General features: G+C 50.2%; 1 protein-coding gene across 1 annotated transcript in view; it reads right to left on the reverse strand.

Moving 5' to 3' along the window:
- The window catches only part of CSK (C-terminal Src kinase), a 61,755-nt gene extending 44,208 nt beyond the window's left edge, over nucleotides 1-17,547 (reverse strand). The window contains exon 1 of the mRNA XM_044980369.1: nucleotides 16,943-17,547. The gene's annotated coding sequence lies outside the window, so the exon portion shown is untranslated. The remainder of the gene's footprint in view (nucleotides 1-16,942) is intronic.
- Nucleotides 17,548-24,875: the final 7,328 nt, after the last annotated feature.

The following is a 24,875-nucleotide window of genomic DNA, read 5'->3' on the forward strand; positions in this document are numbered from 1 at the left end:
CTTAAAATGCCCCTTGCAGAGGAAGAGGAGGAGGCAGTAAACGTGTTCTCGACGGAAACCCCCAGTGCTGCGTGCTTTTGCTGGCGCAAAACGACAGCTGCATTTCAGTGGCAGGCGATGCAATCCCGCCGCGCAGGGTCTTCAGATCGATCCTCTGGACTGAAAGTCATTACGGACAGGGAGTGAGCCCTCCCCATCCCCAGCCCGTCCTGATCCCCATCAGATCTCTCTGCTCTAGTCTTAATGCAGGTCTGGGGGTTTACAGATGGAGCAAGCTCAGAACGATCCAATGGCCATCTTCTGGGGGGCCGAGGAGGGGGGAAAGATGCCCTGAAAGAAGCTGCTGCCAGCGGATCAGGGCTCAGCTAATTTGGGTGAACAGGGGGCATTAACTTGATCTGTGCTTTCTTAATAAGGGGACCCGAAAAGATAACAGAGGGATTTGGTGTGGGCAGGACAACGAATGCAGTGAAAGCACCTGCACAAGTTCAAGGAAAGTGGTCTTAACCAACATCATCTTGTGACTAAGGCACTGGACTAGGTCTTAGGAGATCTGGCTTTGTTTCCTGCTCTATCACATCCCTAGGCAAGCCACTTACTCTCTCTCTGCCTAATAGCAATAACAGCACTCCCTTTCTCCCCCCCTCCTTTGTCTGTCTTGTCTATTCAGACTGTAAGCTCACTGGGACAGGGACGTGCTACGGATTGCAACAGCACCCAATACAATGAGGCCCTGACCTCAGCTGGAGCTTTCAGGCATTACCCCAATGCAGAGCACAAACCACAGGGTGGAAAAAATTTTACTCCCTTGATTTATTTATTTTTAAATCATTGATCTGAGTCAGGTCGACGCCTTGTAAAACCAATTTGAAAATCTGTGTTACCGCAATTCTTTTACTGCAAATTTATAATGAACTCACTTACAAATGCTTTATTTTTCTTTTTTTACCACCACTACTGTTGGGGTATCTTAACTGAATCTTACAAAAGCAGCATAGGTGGCACGTGAACCGCCAGCTGGGGGAAGCTAGCCATCAGCCCCTGCCCCTGCCCCTTCTGTCTGAGACCTCGCCCCCTTTTGCACCCACGCACCCTGGATCTGAGAGCCCCACCCCACCTCAGCCACTGGCCCTTGCCCCAGGCTAGTGCCCCGCCATGGAGCACCTCCAGCCTCCGAGTGCTGGGAGAGTGGGCGGCACAGCCTGAGCTAGGGCCACCCCCAGCGAGACTGGACTCACTGGAGTTGGCTGAGCAGGAAGCGGGAGAGGGGGGGACCTGGGGGCGGAGTGTGGGCGGGGCCATACCTGGCTGTTTGGGAAGGCACAGCCTCCCCCAGCCTATGATACCCGCCACCCATGAAAACAGTATAATTATATTACTGACATGACCCCCCATTACCATAGTAACTGAACACCTCTCAACCTAACATATTTATCCTCACACACCCCTGGGCTGCAGGCCAGTGCTATTGTCCCCATTATACAGATGTGGGAAACTGAGGCACAGGCAGACTGAGGGCATGTCTACTTTGCAAGTGAAGGTGTGGACTGCAGCACAGATAGGCACATCTGTGCTAGCTTTCATCTAGCTAGCACCGGTGACAACAGTAGTGACAATGTGGCAGCTTGGGCTAGAGATCAGAGTACATACCCCTTGTCCCCAGTGGGTTTTTGCTCTGAGCATGTTCACTTGTGCTACAAGCATACCTTCACTTGCAGTGTAGACATACAGTAAGGGGTTCAGGCCCAACACCTTAACAAGGAAGGGTGATTAACCACTGGAACAGACTACTAAGGGAACTGGTGAATTCTCCAGCTCTAGATGTCTCCAAATCCTGACTGGATGCTTTCCTGGAAGCGACAGTTTAGCCAAACACAAGTTACTGAGCTCAGTTCAAGGGTAACTGGGTGAATTCTCTGGCCAGTGCGTTATACGAGGTCAGACTAGATCTAATGGTCCCTCTGGCCTTAAACTCTATGAGTCTGAGTCACCCAGTCTGTGGAGTAGCAGGGAATAGAACCTGGGTCTTCCCAACAAAATCTTGACAGTAAAGGCCCTCATCCTATGAACACTTCAGCCTTTAGTCACATGAATTATCCCACTGATTTCAAAGGGAATACGCGGGTGCTTAAAATTAAGCACATGCATAAACATTGGAAGCATCAGGGGCTAAAATTGTATTTGTATTAACAGCTTCTTACAGCCACATAAAATCTTTGTCATTTTCAAAACAAAACTGAGCTATTTAGACTTTCCATTGGCACGATTACTGGGAACTGTTTTATACACACAGGCTGAAATTTCAAAACCAAGAGCCTGAAGTTAGGATGTTACGCTCATATTTAGGTTATCTATGTGCTTATGAAAATGTCACCTTACGTAGCGTGTTAGAACAAGAGGCCCATTGACTTCAGACTGCAAATCCTAATGGAGGAGCACAGCCTGATCAAAGCATTTCACCTTTCGCGGCTTGTGAAAATTCAGTGTCTCAGAAGATGATCTTGGTTACAAACATAGCACGGGCTATTTGCTATCAGTTTTGTGCATTTGCATTTATGTAGTTCTCACACTAAGGCGGTTAATGAAGCTCTGGGCTTGTCTTTTTCAGCACAGTTGAGCAGGTAAAGTGTGAAACTTCATAGTAGAAAGAAAAACCTATGTAAAATAAAAAATCCCCACTCAACAGCTAGAAAACTAATTAAAGAATCAAATACAAAACTGATGTAATTTAAGACTATAAAATGGGAAGAAAGCAAAGACTTAGCAAGATATACATTTTAAAAAAATCCGATTTAAAAAAAATAAAGAATTAAAAAAGAAATCACTTTAAAAAATTTAAATATTATCAATTATTTGTACCCACCCTGATCAACAGCAGCACCGCCTTGCCGCAGAGTGGGGGCTGTCACTTTTAGAGCTAGGTAAATACCAGGTAACATACCAGTGTGAGATCAAGTCTCTCTCATGGCTGCAGCATAAGCTGGCTCCTTATTCATACCACAACTTACTCCTTTGCTTGGGCTATGAGCGTCGCTACCTTGCTCCCCACTAAAGGCTGAGATGTTTGTAAAGGTGTTACAAAAAGGTTTCAGCAGCTTTTTTATCTAAACTACTAATTGACTTCAGTTGTGCTTGCATTCGCTTTTCATTATTATACCCCGACCAAGTTTTACGAGCACAAATGCCTGAAGAAAGTGAATGTTAAGCTCACCTGCTCAGAGGCAATTGTAAAAATCACATTGTGTCCAGCATTTACAGCAGAAGCCTGGTTATAAGAATTACACGGCCAGTGACTGATCAAGAACGATACAGCTCAAATAGCAAACCAGAGAATCAACGAAATTCAGTACACGTTTGGAATCTTTTCTAATACCTGTGAGAAAAATCATGATCTGCTTATTGATATTCTGTGAACAGAAGAGGTGGCAAAATGTATGGAATAAGCTCCTCAGTATGAATTATTTGCTCAGTTCAAGCTACTTTAACCCATCAGAACCCTCCCCACATGTGCTCCTCCTCACAGTGCCAGCTCCCAAAGCGCTTTACACTGCGGATCACCTCAGCCATACTGAAATGCAGCCGCCTCACATGGCATACGGATGCTGTTTATAAGACCACACCAACACTGAGTGAACGGTTCAAGAGAAGGGGCCAACAAAACAGGGAATTTTAGCAGGCAGAATTTAATTACCCATTTTCTTACAAAAGTGCACAGGAACTCTTCGGGTATGTCTACACTGAAACAAACAAACCCCCATGCTCTGAGTGTCCCCTAGCCTCTGTTGGCCAGAAGCTGGGAGTGGACATGGGATGGATCATTAGATGATTGCCTGGTCTGTTCACTCCCTCTGAAGCACCTGGCATTGGCCACTGTCGGAAGACAGGATACTAGGCTAGATGGACCATTGGCCTGATCCAGTGTGGCCGTTCTTATGTTCTAACCCCAGGGCAGCGAGTTTCGGAGTCCGGGTCTACAGACTCAGGGGATCATAGCAGCAGCGTAGACATTCCTGCTCAAACAGGAGCTCAACCTCTGAGACCCACCCCCACTTCTTGGGATTCAGAGCCCAAGCAGGAACATCTACCCTGCTATTTTTAGCCCTGTGGCAGGGACCCAAGTCTGGAGATCTGGGCTCCGAGAAAGACTTGCTGCGCTGGGGATTTTGAGAGGGGTTTTTTTGTGTTTTGTTTTTTTTACAGTGGAGACAGCCTTAGGGTGACCAGATTTTCTAGGGACAGTCCCGATTTTTGGGTCTTTTTCTTATATAGGCTCCTATTACCCTCCCACCCACGTCCCGATTTTTCACACTTGCTGTCTGGTCACCTAGACAGCCTTGATGGGCAGAACGCGGCTTTTCCGGCTCATCTCTAAGATGGTGCCTCTAGCTGCACAGCACCCCCTGACACAACGCTAGGGAACTGCTTCTATACGGATAAAGGAAAGAGCGCCACCTGACTGACTGACTGCAGCAGCTCTGTTTTCCACCAATGTCTCCCCGGCAAGCAGCCCCCATAAATGATCCCATTTAGCTTAAAAGCACTGATGTGATCACAACTTGGTTTCAGGCAGATGCACCTTCCGCTGTGTCTCCAGCGGTTCTCTTTTCTTTTCTCTTCCAATTTTTATAATTGTTCTTCTTTCCTCCTTGCATTCATTTTCAGGATGCAGTTTGGCTCTAATCATTACTTAGCAATTTCATTTTCAACCCTGTGGCTCAGAATTTCAGGAGGGCAAAAGGGGGAAACACAGCAATTTAACCCTCAGATCAGAAAAGGTCGCAGCTCTGGGAGAGGTTAAATTGAAAGATCAGCCAACCATCAGCACCCTCTAAGAAAACTGAAGCCTCCCCAAGACACTGGAGCACAGACAGAATTCGCAGGATAAAGGATCAGAGAGGGAAAGAGAATCCAGTTCAGCTCCACCACCGCTCTACAAGGCATATGTCCAAGACAGACCCTGCAACAATGGTTCTGAATTCCCCTGCTGGTAATGCAGCAGTGCCACTTGCGAGTACCATGTCACTCAGTCTCCTCTTTGAATCTCCATGAGGTCCTGCAGGTAAAATCCCCCAGTAAAATCAGACGTCACCCATTCTGCACTGAAGCTGTGAGAGCCACTTCCCCAAATGCAGAAATTGCAGTAAAAAAAAGCCATGACTGGCTCAACCGCTCCTGTTCAGTGTGGTTGTGTCAGCTTTGGATACAAATTCCCCCACATATCTGGCCCTGCTATTCTTGGGCCTGCCTCCGTGGGAGATTCTGGAGCCGCGGATTCTGTCTGCGCTCATGTTGGAAACTCCTCTCCACTGAAACGCAGCTCTGCTGGATTCAGAGGAGGCAAACTCAACCCACAAGGCACTGCTGCAGAAGGAAGCAGAAATACAGCCGGAGTACGAAGAAGGAAACTATCGACCTTTTATCTTGCTGTGCCAAGGCTCAGCACCAGTTGCTTTCTCTCATCCACCCTGGGAGAACATGACGGGCAGTTTGATCCCAGAGGGCACAGTCCTGCCATAAATCTGTTGCATCCTTGCACTGGGGAGCAATCCACTCTATAGCAGAGCAAACAGAGTATCTGCCAGGGAGCTCAGAAACCTAAAATCATTCCTTAAAACTCATTGGAAGTGGATTCCCTGCTAGCGAAAGATTGACAGCCCTGGAGGGCGAAGTCCCAAGAACAGGTGCAGCATGGAGACTGGCAGAGCAAGCATCCCCCCGAACCGTCCCCTGCCTGTATCCCTCACAGTCCTACCCTACAGGGGAGCTCGGGCTCCACAGCCCATTCAAGGTCTTGGCCTGTATGAGACAGCTAGGCAGGAGGCCAGTTGTGACCTGGACACCATAGCTGGCTTTGATATAGAGACAAGACAAATCTCTTGCATGTGGGTGGCAACCAGGTTTAGAATGGGAAGCTAGTGCCACCCTTAACATGGAGAGATGATCCATCTCCACGATAAAGGGGATTCTATATAGAGGCTGAAGGACAGTGGTCAGCACCTGTGACTGTCCTTAGCTCCTTTGCTGTCTGCTCTCACCAGATGAGTCTAAGCTGTCGTGGAGCCAATAGGAACAGGACGTCAACTCACCAAATATCCCCACAGCCTCTCTAGCAGAGCTGAATGCCAGCATCGATACCAGCTGGCAGGACTGCCAAATGGTATTCTCTGTAGTGCACGATGGGCCCGATCCAAGGCCTAGTTAACAGAAAGCCCCCACTGATTTCAATGGGCATTGGATAAGGCCCTCTGAGAGCAGAAGGAAGTGTGTGACTCCCATCAACATGGTTGAATTGAACAGAACTAGCTGCTCTTCAAGACTTGAAGCATCCCCCAGGGGCACCCAAATTCAACCCATCTTGCTTTGGCAGCTAAATCCCCCAGCTCTGCACCCCAGCACCTTCCATTCTTTAGGGCCCGCTCACCTATGTGGAAGAACCCCATAGGATCACCAGGTAGCAGACTGGGGCATTTTTCCTGGAAGCAATTTGAAATCTTTGTCAGTTTCACACCCTCACCCCCCCCCCCTCCCCCCCCCCCCCCCCGCCAAGCAGGTCCCCTAGGAGAGCACTAATGCAGAAGAGCCCGGACCCAATCGCCCAGTACAGACATTTGGACATAAAGGAGACACAGACTCAGGGAAGTGGGGGATGGGGGGAGAGAGGATGAGTAAAAACAGCTACCGGTGATAGAACTGGAGAGAAAACACCCTTCAAAATACAACCACCAGCAATTATTTTGGAGTCTCTAGGCCCCCATTAGGAAAGGGGATCTGCCAGACCAACCCAAAGAACAAAACCAACAGACACGGTCAAGATGAAAAAAAGGCAGCATGAACTAATGGACAGAGCACTGGACTGGAACTCAGGACACCTGGCTCGTATGCCTGGCTCTGCCACTGATTTGCTGTTTGGACACTGGGCAAGTAACTTCCCCTCTCTGTGTCTGTTTACTCACTCGTCCTTCGTTTTGTCTATGTAGACTGCATGATCATTGGGAAAGGGACTCTCTCTCACTGTGTGTCCGTACAGCAACTGGCACAACAGAGGCCCAACCACTACTGTAGTATAAATATACTAAATCATTTACAAACTACCCCTCCCTTTTAATTCTGCGCCACAACCCAAGATAATTAAGATGGAATATTTCAGCTTTAACTTTTCACCTTTGGTGTTATTGGTTTACTGCTTGCGGTGGCTTGGAGACAGAGTAGGGCCATGCCAATTTCACTGCCGGATTCACACACCTTGGCCCGACACTATCCACTCAAATCTGGCCCAAAGCTTTGATCTTTGTCCTCTGCAGAGGTCCCATCGCAAACACTGCAGAGCTGAGAACCTGACTATAAACAAGGGTGAAACTGATGGCATGGATTGGGTTGCCCACTGTCCCTCTCTGTGCCTCAGTTTCCCCACCTGTACAATAATACTACTGACCTCTTTTGCAAAGTGCTTTGAAAGCAGCTGATTAAAAGTTCTGCATGAGAGCAAGGTATTATGATGTATTGTCCAGCCGCTGCAGAAACGCAAACAAACTGCACAGAGTGCAACATGCACCGAGTTCTAAAAGGGTTTGCCGTTTTAATAGTCTCAACAGCCTTCAATAACACAGGAAATATGGTTATTTCTATTATTTTTATTAATATTTGGAGAGGCATGAAGACTTCCTGCCAGGTTAGATTTTACTACTCTCCTCCTCTCCCCCACTTTAAACCAAACTGTTCTAAAGCCGAAACTCAGCGGACAGTGCTCTGTCATGTCTTGGGGCCTGATTCTCCTCTCACTTACACTGCTATAAAGCAGGAACAGCACCACTGAAGTCAGTGAATTTCACGGATGTAACAGAGGAGGAAGAGGCCCACGGTGCAAGACCAGCACACCTCTGACACCAGGACGCCCCATAGACCAGTCACACCAGGTTTTGAGCCCTAAATAGCAGCAGCTGCATCAGGAATTTATAGTGCATGTCCTAGGCCATCCTCTGCCCTCCCCCGCACCTTATCAAGGTTCTTATACCACACCCACGGCCGGGATTTGCACATCGCCACCCTCAATTTTATCTCAAACGTTAGCAGCAGCTTTGTTTACATTTCCAGACTTTTCAGAGTTCCCACTGCACAGTCACTATTTATAATCATCACACATTCATGCCGACAACACAAGCCTCCTTTGGAGTGGTACAGGTGGCTTTAAGCCACCTTTCTGCCATCTTGATTCTGGGCAGCTGTGGGGGCCCGGCTAGCCCCCCAGCCTCCCCAAAGTTGCCTATGGATTGTATTTCAGCCGAGAATCCCCATAGTACTTAGTGCAATGAGCACATCCCCTATGCTGGGGCAACAGAGAGCTGCTTACATCAGCTCTCCGCTGCTCGGGGAATTCTGCCCTGGCATGCCCTTATATGCCACTGCAGCAGCATGCCAAGGTTGGGGCACGGCCCCGAATCAGCCCCGCCATACACACATCTGGGCAAAATGGAGATCACATTGGAGGGTTGGGAGAAGCAGAGGGAAGAGCTGACTGAATTTAGATCACAGCCTGAGACAGCCATTTGCAACACAGGGATTTCTAGATCCTCAGCTATTCCTAGATGCCCAGGTAGCAGTTGCGGCCAAGAGCACGTTTTCCACTTGCACCTAGACATCAAGGTGCAACCTCTTCTCTCCAATGCAGGGACCTGGCCACCATGACCTACGTCTACGTCACCTCAAGATTCGATTGCTGCTATGTGCTCTACACGGGCCTGCATGCTGAGGCCACCCTAACACTGTGGCAAGCGCACGGTGCCACTGCAGCCGTCTCAAGAGACGCTGCATGTCAGGACCACGTTACCCCAGCGCTCCGGGAGCCGCACTGCCTGCCACCAGACGTCTATGTGGAACTCAAGGCACTGGCACTAAGCTATGAACCGCCGAACAATTTGGCACCCGTGACATCTCCTCTCTCCGCATGCCACGCTGCTGCGTCTCTGCAGATTGCAACTGACTGAGCTGGAGCGCCCAGCTGGCAGGACATTCCGAGAGGGAACCCTCAATTCACCCCAGCCCTCCAGGCGAGCGCTACCCTTTCTGTAGCATCCATGGCCTCTTCCCCACCTCCCCGATTCTGAGCTACTTTCCCCAGCCCAGGGGGAGCTCCCTCGGATGGCAGTCGGCTCCGTAGGCATTACAATCGCAGCCTGGCCAGGCTTACACCTCGAGAACGGTGTGGCTGGTAGAATTTATGGGGCCCTCCCCAGCAAGCAGGCTGCCCCGGTGAAACCCCGCCAGCGGCTCCTTAAAGCCGCGCACTGTCGCCGGGTGAAGGGATCGAGCCGGGGCTGTAAGGCCGCAAGCGTCTGGTCTCCATTCAGTGCTGAGTCTCTGCAGCACGGGGCCCAGCCAGCAGCCTCTCAACAAGTGTCAATTATTTATGAATTTTAAAGATGAGGAGGGGAGAGGGGGGAAACTTACAAGACCGGAGCAGAAGCAAAGAAGCATCTTTCATTACATAACACCCCCTGCCCAGCCCCTTCTCGCTCATCCTCTCATCTTATCTCATGTGGTTCTTCCAGCCAGACAGGGGGAGGGGAACCAAAAGATGAAGAAGAGCACAGTGCCTGCTGCAAGGGGAAATCCTGCAACAGCAGCCAAGGCTGCAGCAGAGGAGGCAGCAACCGCTTTCTCCTCAGTACATCAGCTTGTGTGCTTGGCATTCGGAGGCTATCAATTCCGAGCCCCACCACAAGGGCAGTGAGCGCAGAGGAAGTGGGGTGGAGAACGGCGCATTCTGATTTCAAACCCAATTAGCAACTTTGCTGCACACAAAAGGGAATTTGTTCCAACCATAAATGGTGCAGCCTTTGCTGAATCCACGGCCCCCGTTTCTAGAGACCTCCACTCAAGCTGATCCCTTGATTCCAGGAAAGGACAAAGTGCCAGCTTCTTCCATGTCAGGAGGATGGGGAAAGGTGGCACTGCATCTCACACAACTTGACTGGAAGCTGTGTGAGATCTCTGAAATTAAAACTAGATGAATCCTGGGGAATCATCTACAATCTACCCCCTTTGTCTGAAACAGCGTTGTACCCTACAATCTTTTGTCCAGCAATCTGTGCTACCTTTATAGACAGTCTACTTCTAAGTGTCCCGTATAACAGGAGCTTCCTCCCAGCTCCACTGGGAGAAACAGGCAGTAAAGATCTGTTAGCCAAAAAACCCACAGGCCAATTAAGAACATGAAGGGCAGCACTGCAAGAAGTCCTAGGGTGATAAATCCAGTCCTCCAGCACCGCCAGTCACTCCCAACTTCTGGGAAGAGGGAAAGCGCTGGGATTCTTACTCAGGTGCTGTCCACAGACACTGTTCAGCAGTGGATAAAACAGGAGAGGGCGCCAAGGAGAAGGGAGTGACACTTACCTAAGCCAGGGGGAGAGAACAGCTGATTCTTTGAACCATGAAGGTGGAGCTCTGCTCTCTCCCATTTACTTAACCTATTACACAGGAATCCATCTATTGTATCAGCCTCTGGCTAATGGGAGTCAATACATTTGATGTTCCCCCTCCCCAGGGCTGCTGGAATGAAGGAGCTCTCTCTCCCCCTTAGGCTACAGCCTCCTGCCACTCTGAATGGAGGGTTATCTGCTGCTCTATCCCTTGGCTGCTGCAAGGGGAGTGCTTCGCTCCTCTACTCATCTTCCAATACCCATTTCTGAGTCCCCCCAGCCAAATCACTCCAGTGCCTGGCTCTGCTGCTGCACACAGGTTTTCCCCAAGAATAAGCAATGCGAAATTGACCGACTGTCCCTTTCACCACTTCTCACAAGGCCCTGAATAGCAAGGGGTAAAACTGACCAGAGTCTTGTCCATTTCAGACTGCCTTTCATGGCAAAGCTAGGAGCAGCCAGGGAGGCATGAGAGCTGTCTTCCTGAGTCTACAGACAGACACCACCATATTGTCTCATATTTGGAAGATTCTTCCTAAGAGAGAGAAACCTTTTCTTTGAACGAACGTTTAAATTGCTGTAGGAGGTGATGGCTAGCACCCCCCCACCCCCCCATGTAGATAATGCATCCTGCTTATCATGAACCATTGGGTTTGTCCACCCTGGAATCAATAAACTTCAGCATCAGAAACGATTCCTAAGTCAACCCATATTTCCCCTTTCTTAAAGAGAGACTTAACTCTTAATAAAAATAAAAAACAACCAAGGAATCACATCCTCTCTGAAAGATTTTATCTACCTCTTTTACAGAAACCGCCTACAATTACCATAACTGAAAGATCAGAGTGAAAAATATGTTGTTCCTTGATCTCGTCAATGGATTGGCTGTGTTCATTTAACAGCACTTTGAGTATATAGCCAGTTTCACTGCTTCTCTCCTGTTTAATCAGTTTGGGAGGGCCTTTCACACGCCAGCTAGGGTGAGAAGAAATATTTTTAAAAAGTTGTTGTAAAACCACAAAAATCTGCACTCAGGGGCAGGTGGGGGACCTGAACTATCTGAAACTTAGTTTTAGGGCCTCCTTGTACTGTTTGGGTGTTTGACCCAGTGTAACATGACCAGTGTGGATGCCCCTACACCTTAATCTAGAACAAGGGGCAGGCAGCCAAAACCCCAGACCGCTCAGGGGTTCCATCCGCCGGCTCCTGCCAGCCGGGATCCCGGCTGCCAGACCCGCTCACCCCGCTGCCGGTCTGGGGTCCCGGCCCTGCTCACATACAGTGGGTACCTACCTTCTCCCTGGTTCTGGCCATTCTCTTCCTCTCTCTGCACTGAGCTGAGGGTGGGAGTGCACTGAGCACAGGGCTGGGGGTGAAGGAGCAAGATGGGGGTTGGGGTGTAGGGTCTGGCCAGGAGCTAGAATGAGGGTGGGGGCTCTGGGTTGGGGCAGGAGGTTTGGGTGTGGAGTGCTTACCTGGGCAGCTCCCATTTGGTGCGAGGGGTGGGGAGTGCAAGAGTTAGAATGTGGGGGGTGCATGGGGCAGGGTATGTGGGGGGGTGCAAGAGTCAGGGCAGAGGGCTGGGGCATGTGAGGGGGGTGCAGGTGTCAGGGCATGGGGTGTGGGGGGCCTGGGTATGTGCGGGGGTGCCAGAGTCAGGGCTGGGATCGTGGGGGGGGGTGAAGGAGTCAAGCAGAGGGCTGGGTGTGTGTGAGTGGGGTACAGAGCTCAGGGCAGGGGCCTGGGGGGTGCAGGGCTCAGGGCAGGGGCCTGGGGGGGTGCAGGGCTGCAGGGCAGGGGCCTGGGTGTGTGTGAGGGGGGGGTCAGGGCAGAGGGCTGCGGGTGTGGGCTGGGGTCGTGAGGGGCTCACGGCAGGGGCCTGGAGGGGATATGCCCCGATTCCACACACTCCTTCCCCAAGGCCCTGCTCCCGCTTCTTCTCTGCCTCCGCCTGGAGCAGCGAGCAGGCTGACTCCGCTCTGCCCCCACCCCCTCCCTCGCAAGGGCCATCAGCTGATTGGCGGGCAGGGAGGGAGGGAGGACAGAGAGGAGGAGGAGGGGCAGGAACCCAGCACACTGCGGGAAGAGGCAGGGAAGCTGGCAGGACCAAGCTTCTGCCCCCTGCCTTCATGGGAGGGGGCGGAGAAGAGCGGGACCGGAGGGACTCCGGCAGGCAGCAGCGTGCCATTAAAAATCGGCTCGCGTGCTGTCTTTGGCATGTGTGCCATTGGTTGCCGACCCCTGATCTAGAAGCACACTGGAATAAACTGCACCTGTATAACCACATTTTTCACTCTGTCTCTACATTAGGGGTTAGCACCAGTTTAACTGCACAAACCCAGAGCCTATTTCCCTAAACTTCCCTCCATGTACCACTCCGATTCCTCCACCTCGGATATTTGTAGGTGCTCGTCATATTCCCAGCTCTTTAGGACTGGTTTACACACAGTTTGCGTGCTATTTTAAGAACATGGGTTAACCCCTAGTGTGTGCACTCTTAAATCAGTGTAAGAACTGAAGTGTCATTGGTTTAGCATAAATTCGTTAGTAATTTAGTTAAGTGAACGCACAAACAGTAGGGCATAAACCAACCCCGAGGTTCAGAGCTTTACAAAAAAACCCACAAAGCTATAAAAGCCAGGACACAGAACTGAAACTGCACCTTTAACTCATCCTGCTAGGGCTGGGAATTGCAGCTCATACATGATCTCTAGCTCTGCCAAACACCATCATGATCTGCAATACAAGGGAGGCAGATCACAGCAGGAGTGGCTCTTTGTTTTGTACAATTAGCCAACCCATCAAGTTCCAAACAGGTTTTTTGTTTAACTTTCCTTTATTCCCAGCTTAATGCTTAACAGTAATCAGGACTCCTGTGTGCTAGGACAGCAAGTCGACCTACTGAAGAGGGAGCACTGTACACCTGACAGTTGACATAGGTTAGAAAAGCATCCACCATCTCCACTGTTTCAACTACATTTTTCCAGTGAAGCTTCCTACCTACCATCAGCGGAACTGCACAAGTGTCAGTAACTGTAGAAGCGCTAGTATAGAAAAGGCATCTGCTGGGGACGGGTTTTAGCCACCTACACCTGCTCTGACTAGTTCCTGGAAAAATGCTACTGTAGTTAGACAATGGTGGCCAGTTGCAGCCAGGTCTCTGCTACTGCTCCCAGTGCTGCTATAGGTTGGTGGAGATGAACCAGTGGGAAACTTTTGAGGGAGGGGCCAGAATAGACACAGCCTCAGACCGTACACAAAGCATACTTGTGCAATGATTGTCCAGGGACGCACGCCCCATGAAATGAATAGGATTCATATGCAGAGGCAAATTCAGCCCTGAGGTAAGCGGGTGCAGCTCTGTCCACGTCAGACACTGAATTAGCAGCCACGGCAACTGAAGGCCTCTGTTCATCTGCAGAACAGGCAGCAGCGCAAGCTTCCCCTCTACAACCCCACCACCATGCCTCACCACTGCTTCTTTAGGGGCGGGATCCAGCTCAGTGCCCCGCTTAATCTTTCGCTGTTTAGGGTACAACATATAAGCCCCTGCTCGCACTCACGCTCAAGCCAAAACCCCCCTTCTGTCTACAGACATTTCTGTCTGATTCAGGCCTGGGTCCCAGGACCTTGACGGGGTGCAGGGTTTGAGCTTGAGGCCTGGGGGCGGCTTGGGCTCATACTCCATTGTTTTGCAGTGTGGACGCAGCTCAGGCCCAGGCCCCCCCCAGACTCGGGTCCTGAGAATCCGCTAACACTATCTCACAATCCCATGGGACAGTGTTCTTTGTCCTGTCTATCCCAAGACTGGCCAATCAACATCCAGGAAACAGAAGCAATCCCCCTCCCCCCGGCCGTTCAAGTACAGCTACTCAGTGTTTAACCCAACAAAGGGGGCAGCAGTGAGCGATTTTGCAGTAGAACACCTGCCCCTTTGAACTGGACTCACACCACCTAGTCCTTTCTCTCTCTTTTAGCTGCTCAACAATTTTACAGATAAAGCTTCTTTTTTTTTTTTTTAATTCAGGGAAAAGAACAGCCAATGGCAAACTGATCTTAATTATATTCAATTAGCTCCTTCAGCACCCTATCCCATTACACACTCGAGAGCTATGAACACTTGCAGAAAGGTTCTATAGCACTCAAAGGCTTTGAACAGGTGGGCTACAGATGTACTATACAACCACAGGAGGCCTGTGCTTGTGATCCTGCAGTCGGAGCTACATGGACACACACATGCATCTGAATGGGGTCCTGCTGACTTCTGTAGGGTCCCTATCCCTGTCCTGAGTGGGGTCTGCACAGGTGGAAGGATCCACTCACGTGGATTCAATTGCAAGATTGGGACCATCGCAAGATGCCTAAGAGACAACAAAGGGATTACTGAATCAAAACAAGTAACCCTGCACTGGGGTCAAAAATCCATACACCAAAGCTCCATCCCAATACAATTTGAATGAGCCAAGAGATAAGTCTTCGACATACAGAGTTAATGATGGAAAAAAAAGGGGACAAGAGGAACATGCTGAATCTAAACATTGGTTCCACTGAGTCTGGTATCCTGCCTGCAGCATACATCATGCTTCTGGGGAGCCCCCCTTGAGGTACACAGCTACAAGTGCAATTGTGTATGTGTGTGGAGCAAGGAAAAATTCCTTCCTGACCCCTGAAGTAACCAGTTTATGCCTTGGAGCATGAGATTTGATTCCTGTTCTATTACCAGGCAGAACTCTCCATGATAAATAGCCAGACAACTATTCAACTGGTTTTAATCCCAACCACACCATTCGGCTTTTTGATCTTCCACTGACAGCCTCAAATTCCATTGGCCGACTACACTGTGCGAGGAAACAGTTCCTTTTATGTATTCTCAATGCACTTGGCCATCGCTCGCAGCACCCCTTGAACCCATTTTGTAATGTGATATTAAAGTTTTCACCAGCCCCTTCATAACCTTAAATACCTCAATCAAGTCTGCCTTCCACTCACCTCCAATGAAAGTTAAACAACACTAGGTATTTTAAGAAATCTCATCATACCTCGAGTCCCATGAAACCTATGCTCAGAGCATCAACAAAGGCAGCGCTGCTGCGCTCGCCCATCAGGGTGACATACAATAATGGCTGCTAGGGGATTGCTCTACAATGGGAGTGAGGGCAATGATACAGACCTGCTGCTTGTCCTACAGACAGACCGCTCAGTTTGTAGCAATATGACTCGCCTATTGTTGTGGGGGCAGAGAGGGGGGCGAGGAAAATCCCATACTCTCCGCATTCAATAGCTTTGTTGGTTTCCACAATGTGGCTCTGAAAGGCTAAGACTGGCGAGCGCTGTAGCACCGCTGTCGCTCTACAAGGAAACGCACATTAGGTGACAGCAGCAGCCTACCATTCATACTGAGCCAACACGTATTTCAACAGAGCCAGGAGTTCTAGGGCCCTTGATCCTTGGGCTTAGAGAAACCTCAATGAATGGAATCAAACCAGCCTAGGGGCCACGGATCCCCATCCACAGCCCCGAGCACATGAATCTTGGGTTAGAATGAGCTCTGCATAAGCAACCCCATTCTCTGGGCTCCCAGGCTCACCATGGGAAGGAAGAAACAGTGGTCAGTGTGGGGAGGAGGGAGTCCCCATTGTCGCAGCTGCTGTCATCTCGGGCACTGTCAGAATGGCTGTGAGAACCGAGTGCGATTGTCCCCCTGAGCAGCTACAGAAAGGGATGGGCGGCCATGGAAGGGTCAAGGTTTTATCCAGTGAATCTCCCCCTTCCCACCCATGCAGTTAGAAGCCTCCTAGGGCTGCAGAGGAAACTAGCAGTTTGACCCTCCATTTGTTTGGGAGGGAGGAGTAAACCGGTAACCCAACCATTCAAATCTACTTCAGCGACAAGCTGCCAGCCACAACACATTTCCAAACCCAAAGTACTGTGGTAACAAACAGATACATCTTATGCATGCCAAAATCACCTATTCAAACACACCCTGGTCTCATTATGGGAAGAAAGGAGATTTTATTTTGGGAAGAAGGGGAAGAGAGCACAGGCCTAGTCCAAATGGGAGAGTGACTGAAGCCCTCCAAAGATCCACACCCAATCTGAAAAGTCATTTCTCTCCCTGCCTCCCCATTCGGCAACCGGTGACAAACTGAGTCTAGGTGCCAAAGCTGGTACTGCCCCAGGCAGATCACTCCAGGGGGCATGGCCAGGAAATCATTCATCAGTGCCCGCACAGGGGTTATAGGCCTCCTGCGAAGTCCCAGATGGCTCTCTATGGCTGGGCTGGAGTCAGACGGCAGGGCTATGATCCCATCTGAGCATGGGGTGCACCCTGAGTGACAGAGCTCCGATTATTCAGACCCACCAGAGGAATGGAAGTTGGGGCAAACTATGATCCTGGGGTACATCCACCCAGGTGCAGTCTGGGGGGACTGTGGAATAGCGAGGAGGAGGATGCAGCCTCGGTCCCTACAGTAACCACTTCCAACCCTCCCCAAAGTGTGAGAGCGGTCGGGGTCTCGAGTACTCACCACTCTACAGGCTCCGAGTTGCCTCCGGCTCCGTTTCCCCGTCGGGGAGCCGGCTTCTCAGCGTGGGGCTCAGCCAGCTGCCGGATATTCCATGCGGCGGGGGGGGTCCCCGGGCGCTGCTGGGCCGGGGACGGAGGTGAGGGGAAGCGGGAGAGGTACAAAGGGGTGGGGTCGGGGTGGGTGTTCGGATAGCAGTGGGGCCGGGGGCAAGGGAGATCGGGGAGAGGGGGTGGGGAAGAGGAAACAATGTAGCAACGGCCGACGGGAGGATTCCAATTTCGAACGTTGCCGGCTTTCTTGGAACGCGGCGAGCGTTCGATCCCGGAACGCTGCAGCTCCCGAGGTTCGGAGCGCGCCGGGAGCACTGCAGAAGGCACGGGAAGGGGGGGGGAGATCAGCCCACTACCGGCGTGGAGGGAGCGGGGAGGCCCTGTGCGATCCCTGGGGAAGGAGGAGGTGCGGGGCTCGCTCTCTCCCCCGCCCCGCTCCCTCTCGGGCACAGTTGGAGGGGAGCTCGCAGGCCTGGTGAAAGGAAACAGAGCCCGGGCCTGGACCCGGATCCGTCCGCCTCTAGCACCGCGCCTGCGCCGCCGAGGCTCGCCCCGCTCTCAGGCGAGGTGTGGGCAAGGATGGTGCGCCACCTGCTGGGCATCCCGGCTCATTGATGCGGGGGGGGGAAGGGGACTGACACATGGGACGAGGGAGGGAGAGGCGGGAGATAACTGAGTTAGTAAATAGAGGAGGCCGAGGGCAACAGGTTTGAGACGCCTAACTGGTGGTGGATGGGGTGCTAATGTTTTGTCCTGCAGGCTGCGAAAAGCTTGCTCAGTGGTCTGATGCTTGTGCCGGGCATGGTGATATGATGTCACGTTTGCACAGGACTTACACGACCTCAAATTGACTCTGGGTCCGTTTAATATTTCCCTAGGTACATCCGAATCCATCTAGGAGCGTCCTAACCTGCCCGTCGCTGTGGTATCTAGGCACCTTATACACACGTTTCCAACCACGTCGGGTCCATCTGAAAGGACTGTATTCTTCGTGGTTGACGCTGCTTCTTGAAGTGTGGTGTTCTCCCTTTGTCTCCACGTGGGAGATCAGCTATTCTACAGCTGTTGTCAGTGACAGGTGGCTTGCCCAGAGGACATGTCCTAATGGTGGCTCTCACTGATCTTTGGTGGTTGGAAATGCCACAGTCTGACTCCAAGTCCTTCATTCTGGACTCCTTCAACTGCAGCACCTCTGCTGACCACAGCTATCACAGGGGAGCAGTAAGAGACAGGCTCCCCCATAACCTTTTTTTAGCCTTTGAAGAATAATACACGTCCTAGAGGCCAATACCAGGAACTGGCCAGGGAGCCAATACAGAGCTCAGAGCGCTGGTGTGACGTGCTTTCCTCAGTCTAGCGCGGTCCTGCAAAGCCGACCACTGTTGTTGGATTTACTGATGCTTCTGCCCAGCCTGGATGGTGACAAAGACATGGATCAGAGTGGCTAGGTCTGAGACTGCGAGGAAGAAGTGCAGCCTTTTAGCTAACTGGAAACAGGCATTTCTGGTTACACCTGCTATTTGAGCATGAAGGCTTCTTTGTTGTTATTATTATTATTATTATTGTAGCCACTGGAATGGGAGCCGCATTGTGCTAAGTTCTCTCCAAACATAGCATAACAGAGTCCCAGCTCCAGAGAGCTTAATAAACAGACCAGGGAGGGAAGGGGAAGGTACAACAGACAAGCAAAATATGTTATGAGTCGAGTAAGGTCACACCAAGATATTATGGTGATTAGCAATCTATGAGTACCTTAGCTACAAGGGATTTGCACAGTTCATAGCACAATGGGGCCCTGTTCTTGACTGGGGACTCTAGGTGCTACTGCAAATACAAATAAATAATAGTAGGATATTATTGTGCACCACCTTGGCAATCAGGTCAATCAGAGGGTAAATACCTACCACCACATCAGCTGTCATAGCTGCTTCTATTTCCTCAAAGAACTTCTCCCTTCCTACCAGTATCATTTCTGTTTTCCCCGCACTGAGCCTGAGCCAGCTCCGCTTCTCACCCACAAACTTCCCTCACTCAGGCACAGTGAGTCCGCAGCTGATGCACATGCTACAGGGATGGACGTCATCAGTGTATGGTTGGCAGAGAAGCCTATTGGCATTTCCATGGCACCTTGCATCTTCAAAGCACTATACTAGCATGGGCTCATGCGTGATCCCTGGGGTTGCCACATCATATCATGATATAGTGTCACAATACATTGCAACAGCCCACAATATATTTCAGGGCACTTTAAAAGGTTTCTAAGCCCAACTTCAAGGTCATGGGACTGCCACCTCAAAATCAGGAGAATCCCCTCAACATCAGGACAGTCCAACAGACAACCTTGGCTCTCAAGCCCAGAGACCCTCCATAAGAAGCCGCAAAATCCAAAAAGTTACAAACACATTTAATCCAATTCCCAGAGAGTCATTTGACTCTGAAAAGAGCAAAGCCTGAAGCCGTCCCATCTCGTGCTGCATGCTCTCATAAGCAGCATAGTATCAGGCCAGGTCAGCATTTGGGATGTGAAACTCCCAGTGAAAAGCAAAGATGCTGCACGAAGTGGTGCTGGCAATTCAGTCATGGGGGAACTCATCCCTTGGATTCAGTACTGAACAGAAGCCCCAGCCAGATGCTAATAGGCATTGTGCTATGAGAGGCAACTTCTGACCCCATGTAATCAGCAGGGGCGGCTCTAGGATTTGCGCCGCCCCAAGCAGGGCGGCACGCCACGGGATGCGCTTTGGCGGTCGCCGGTCCCGCGGCTCCAGTGGACCTCCCGCAGGCATGCCTGCAGATGCTCCACCGGAGCCGCGGGACCAGCGGCCCCTCCGCAGGCACATCTGCGGGAGGTCTACCGGAGCCGCCTGCCACCCTCCCACTGGGACGCCGCCCCAAGCATGCGCTTGGCACGCTGGGGTCTGGAGCTGGCCCTGGTAATCAGTAAGGTCCCACAGAGCCCTTTGTAAAATTAGACCTGTTATCCCTTTTGTCCTGGCCAAGCTGCACCTCAGAGAAGTACATTGTGACATCCTAAATCATCTGTAAAGATTCAATGCAGGAAAGTAAAGGGATCTGTCACTTCCTGTCCTAAATTGCAACATACTGTTGCCGTGTGCTGTGGAACATGAAATAACACATGTGCATTGTTTGCAGATTGTTTTTTCAAATTGCTTTGGACACATGCTGGGTTAAAGGCATTGTATATATATATAAAATGATTATTATGTACAGAATTTTTTTACTGATGTGATCAGACATAAACATGGTGTGGCTGCAACATGGGAGTTTAGATGAAATGGTTAAAGAAAATAACCTAGATTTGTCATAAGGTCAGGTTAATAACGATGAACCAAGCACTGGAATAAATTGACTAGGGAGATTGTGGAATCTCCATCATTGGAGATTTTTAAGAGCAGGTTAGACAAACACCTGTCGGGGATGGTCTAGATCAGGGGTTCTCAACCTTTTTCTTTCTGAGGTCCCCCTCCCCACAACATGCCATAAAAACTCCATGACCCACCTGTGCCACAACTGTTTTTCTGCGTAGCCAGTAGATTAGAAGCCAGGGCTGGTGTTAGTGGGTAGCAAGCAGGGCAACTGCCCAGCACAATGCCAAGGGGTCCCCGGCCCCCACGAAGCTAAGATACTCAGGCTTTGGCTTCAGCCCCACATGGCAGGGCTTGGGCTTGGGCTTTCTGCCTTGGGCCCCAGCAATGCTAACACCAGCCCTGCTCTCTGGCTTATTTTGGTGGACCCCTGAAACCTGCCCTAGAGGACGCGGACCCTTGCTTGAGAACCGATGGTCTAGGTAATACTTAGTCCTGCTATGAGTGCAGGGGACTGGACTAGACGACCTCTCGAGGTCCCTTCCAGTCCTACAATTCTATGATTTACACTGAGGACCCTTTACACTCTGCTTTTGTTTTGTGTTTGTCCTGCGCCAAGCACTGGGGAGTCCTGGACCAAGACTAGGGCTCCTACGTGCTACCACAATTCAAATAAACAATATTAATAATAATACTGGCTGCATAAAGAATCTTAAGTGGAAGTAAATTACAGTTCAATGAGAATCTGGCCCGATTAGCCTAGTCCTGGGCTCAGATATGAACAAATTGTCTTCCAAGGGAGTGACACAGGTTTGTCTCGGGTATATCAGAAGACGGGATTGGGACTGGAGTGCCTCAAAGCAGTACAAGAACTCACTGTTTTGGGCCTTACCATAGACCACTTCCTGGAAGGCCCACGAACAGCTGGCTAATCACATGATGCTGGCTTCGCCTCTTTGTTTCCAGCTGCTGTGTTGCATTACAAGGGGCACATGTACATTAACTACCTTCTTAATGTTACATGTTCATAGCTGTAGTGGCCACTGGGTGTTATGTAACCATGAGTAGGAAAGGAAGTGGTCTGCAACTGGGAGTGGGAGGGAGAAGGTTCACCCGATTGGGGAGGAGCAGGTGTGTGATCTGTGTGCTAGTGAATGGGAAGGGAGGTGTTCAGTTCGGATCCACACTATGAAACAATTTGAGGGCTTCTCCCTTCTGCCTGATGCAGAAATTACTGGGTGAGGTTCCCTGGCCTGCATTATGCAGTTTGGGCTAGATATTGTAATTGTCCCTTCTGCCCTCAGAGTCTCTGAGCTACACAACTGTCTGGAAATAAATTGTTTCTGGACTTCCCCGCATCAACTCAGACCCACTCAGCTGGACTAGCATTTCAGCTAACCTACCTTGGAGTCACTGGGGCTTCTTGCTCCAAGCGAAGTCAACACCATGAGCTGGGGAAGGGAACGCCTCCTGCCACTCAATAGTGACCTCTCCTGGCCAATGAAGAAGTTGCATTAATGGGCTCTGAGGAAGTTCTATCTGATCCATCACATATAGGAGGATGGAGGGGATGATGACTTGTTTTGTGGGGCTGTTTGATAGTGAGAGGTTCCGACAGCTCCAGACAGGAGGTGGAGACCCTCAGCCTATAGCATTTAGTTTCTAGCTATTATTATTACTACAGTATTAATTATAATTATTTATTATTAATTATTATTGAATCATTAATGTGCATTACAGTAGCTCCCAGAGACCCCAGTTAGGATCCAATCACTGTGCTGGGTGCCCTACCAACATACAGTCATACAGTCCCTGCCGCAAAGAGCATTCAGTATAGAGAGAGACAAAGTACAACAGGGTGGTGGAGAATACAAGGGATGACAACAAAGGTAACTAATATGCTATAAGCTAAGGGCCAAATGGTAAAGCCCTGATTCATCTTGCTGAGCAGTTGCTCACTCAAGCAGGTCCCCTGAAGTCAGAGGATTACTCACATGAGTAAGTGCTCGCCAGTGTGAGTACAGACTCCACAATCTGGAAGTAAGTGTTTAACTAGCAGCTTCATTGGTTTGATTCTTTTAAATAAGCGAACAAGGGATATCGATGAGTCACTAACAATCCAACCCAAGACCTGCGCCGGCTCCCATTAAAGACAATGGGAGTCGGATCAGGCCCTTGTTGAATAGACGAACACATTCCAGACTTCCTGGTTGTAGTGTAATAAGGACACATCGAGGAACCAGTCAGTTGACTCTGTTTCCCAAGACGTATTATCAGGGAGTGGCAAAGGGCAGTAGGAATATCAGCAACCTGCTGCTCATCCCCCACCAGTAACAGCACACAGCAGCCAAAAGAAGAAGTAAAACCAGTACATGAGTCTATATATATGCTTACACATGCATGCGCATATATGGGCGGAACTGTGATACTATGATTGGGTGATCAGTCAGTCAGGCTTTCGTCAGCGCTAGAGCAAAGAGAAGCTGAAATAACTCCAGCGGAAATGAAAATGACAAGCTTCTGGCTGTTACTCTGTAACCATCAGCTTCCTCTGTGGCAGGTGGTTCACAGAAGGAAACAGCCAAAAACGCAGTATCTGCTGTCACTGAACAAAATTTTTATGAATTGTCCACTCCCTGACATGCTCCCAAAGGCCCCGTTCTCCCTTTGAACAACCCCTGTATTGTGTGGGTTGTGACAATGGGATTTGGAGACAGATCAGAAAGCGAAAGCGCAACAAGATCATTTAATAGACGAGACCATGGGCCTTCCACATCTCCAGCGGGGACAAAGTCTTTTGCAGGATGCACACTGTAGAACAGCAGGCGCAGTTAAGCACTGACTACAGGGATTGAAAATGGCACTGATCCGAGGTTTAGGGATTGTTGTATTAAATACTGGACCATGGCTCAACAGCAGTCTTGGTCCAAGGCAGGGCTGGAAAAAGACATAGGCTCTATAAGCTGGTGTCTAGGGCACCAGCTCCTGGAATCATGTGATAGTCAGAATTTTAGCTTTCATTAAAAATAAGAGAACATGTCTAGCCATCGTGGTTTTGAAGAAAAGCTGGAAAACGTGACCTGAGTGTAACTGATGCAGCAGTACCTGCCTGAGTCTGCAGACAGCCTCAAACAGTAGCTCTGAGAAGAGTGAGCTGACCCGTGCATCTCAGTAGGCTGTTACCTCCCATATTAACTGCTCGGGGCCCCACAAACAGCCCCCTATCAGAGGACTCTGTGGCAGGAGCTGAGGAGTGCAGCAGGCCCAGCCCAATCATCTAAGCAGAGACAGCCCAATTGCTAGGGTAAGTACTGGGTCTTTCCTACTCTATCCCCTCTCACTTAGCTGCTACCACACCTGCCTCACTGGGTGGGGAGGGGACTCTTGATTCTCCACAGGGCAGACCCTTCCAACCTTCCACCTCCCAGACTCCTGAGATTTGAAAGAGAAAGCAAAACAGGAGACACTACTGACAAGGATCTTCAGCTTTCTCCTTTCCTCCCTGGGCCCTGCAGGACCCAGTGCGTCTCCCCTCCCCTTTGATCTGTACACCCCACTCTATGAATTGGGACAGGAGCAATGTGGTGGAACTGACAAGTGTCCAGCTGGATCTTCCCCCCCCGCCCCCCGCGCCCCAGCTTCCCTCAAGGAACCAGGCCGGTCCCAGTCCCATCTCAGGAACCAAAAGAGAGCGAGAGAAGAAACCTGTTAGGTGAAAATCACAAAGGAAACAACCCCGCAACAAGATATTCAGTTGTCAAAAACAGTGCAGTCAGAAACACACAAGCGTCTTCCCTCCCTGAGCACCCTGAGCTGGCATACATCACAGACTACCAGCCCAGAGTTGACCTGGCAGTGGCTTCAGGACAGGAAAGTGACCCCCACATCGCAACATTTGCAACATGAGTGTGAGGGCATAGCACAGCGTGATCCCCACCCACCTGGGGCCTTTGTGCCTCCTCATTCAAAGCCGGTGATGGAACAAGCCCAAAACATGGACAGGTGCAAATAGACATTATGGCCCACAGGCATTATAGAGGCCAATAGGGTGGGATCATGGGATAGATGTGACTCCCTACAGGGCCTGTCACATTTGCAGGGAATGCTGGGTGTGCCCAAAATGTGATGGCTGGCCTGGCCTGGATGCTCTGGTTCCTTTGGAGCTTGTGCTTGATCAGTCACAGCGGTGCAATTGAGAACAGTGCCATTCTAGAGCCCAGATGAGACAGGAAAGGCCATTTGCAGTCCAAGTTTTGTTGCTGATCACCTTCAAATGGAACCACAATGGCCCAGGGAAGATAAGCCGAGAAAGTGGGGATGAGAATCTGAAACTGATGTCACATTTTATGGCATTATTGAAGTTTCATGGTCCAGATTCTGAGCTGCCAATTATTATTATCATTATGATTTATTATTTGTATTGTGGTAGAACCTCAGAGCCCCTGTGCCAGGCAGTGTACAGAACAAACAGAAAGTTCTTGCCCCAAAGAACTTACAACCTAAGTATAAGACAAGCAACAGGTAGAGACAAGCAGACAGACAGGGGAGTACAAGGAA

The sequence above is a fragment of the Mauremys mutica genome, chromosome 11 (genome assembly GCF_020497125.1).
Source record: "Mauremys mutica isolate MM-2020 ecotype Southern chromosome 11, ASM2049712v1, whole genome shotgun sequence".
NCBI lineage: Eukaryota > Metazoa > Chordata > Testudines > Geoemydidae > Mauremys > Mauremys mutica.